Source organism: Vombatus ursinus, unplaced genomic scaffold (genome assembly GCF_900497805.2).
Source record: "Vombatus ursinus unplaced genomic scaffold, bare-nosed wombat genome assembly UNPS02014778.1, whole genome shotgun sequence".
NCBI lineage: Eukaryota > Metazoa > Chordata > Mammalia > Diprotodontia > Vombatidae > Vombatus > Vombatus ursinus.
In genome coordinates this window covers 47229004-47230226 of record NW_020954556.1, presented here as the reverse complement: position 1 = coordinate 47230226, position 1223 = coordinate 47229004, and the positions used below count along the sequence as shown (strand labels likewise).

The window sequence follows — 1223 nt, the reverse complement described above, 5'->3', positions numbered from 1 at the left end:
TATATAGTTAAATAGTTTATATAGTCTTTTGGTTCTTAATTTATTTTTCCTCTGATTTCCTCTGATTCATCTNATATAGTTTATATAGTCTTTTGGTTCTTAATTTATTTTTCCTCTGATTTCCTCTGATTCATCTTAGCAACATAATTTTTCCTGTGAGAATAGCTTTAGCTTCATCCCATAAATTTTGGTGTCTCTCTCATCATTATCATTACCTTTTACGTAATTACCGTTTCTGTTATTTGGTTTTTGATCCACTCACTATTAGGGGTTTTGTTATTAATTTTCCTTTTTGGTCTGTCTGCCTTTTGCTTGTGCTCCATATATTGATTATTGTTTTTATTTAATTATGGTCTGTAAATATATGTTTAACATATCTGTATTTATTTATAATTTCTCTGTGCCCATGCTGTGCAGTGCTGAGAAGTATTTACATTCTTTAATGTTCCTATTTTGATGACTCCATAAATCTTTTTGCTTCTAAATTTTCCAGCAGTTTATTCTGTTCTCTTTTTTCTTTGTTATTTATCTTTGTTAGGTTAATTAAACTTGGAGAGAGGAACATTAAATTCTCTTACTATTATTGTGTTACTATCCATATCTTTTTGCAACTTAGTTAACTTTTCCTATATGAACTTAATTTCTATGACATTCACACTGGTTTGTTGATGATTCTTTTAAGGATAGTGTAATTTCCTCATCTTTTAATATTATGAATTTTTTTTTTTGCTTTGTGTTATAGCATGATTGGAAGTCCTCTTTTGAATCACCTGATACTCCTATTTTGATTCTATGCCAGAGATATGGTTGGGTTTTTTTGTTTTTTTGTTTTGTAGACAGCAGCTTTGGGAGTTTTGTTTTTGGTGTTGTTTTTTTTTTTAATCTGTTCTGCCACTCTTTGGCTTTTTTGTAAACAACAACTTTGGGGGGTTTGTTTGTGGTGGGGTTTTTTTTTTAATCTGTTCTGCCATTCTTTGTACTGTTTCAAAGACATTTCTAACAACAGTCTGCTTTCTGAGGACTGGCCTAGTTAAGTAAGAAGAGATTCATCACTAGTAGGCTAGGTACCAGATGATGAATTTTTTGGCCATGGCAATTCATGAAACTCATGGGATTTTAGTCCTGGAGAGGATTTGAGAGATAGTTTGGTCCAGTTGCCTTGTTTTACAGAGAAGGAAACTGAGACCTAAAGAGGTTGTAACTTTCCCAGTGTCACAAAGGAA

At 31.8% G+C, this 1223-nt stretch overlaps 1 protein-coding gene across 2 annotated transcripts in view; it reads left to right on the top strand.

Annotated features, from left to right (window-relative positions):
- SOCS5 (suppressor of cytokine signaling 5) overlaps window positions 1–1223 on the top strand; it is an 82124-nt gene that overhangs the window by 55318 nt on the left and 25583 nt on the right. The window lies entirely within an intron of this gene.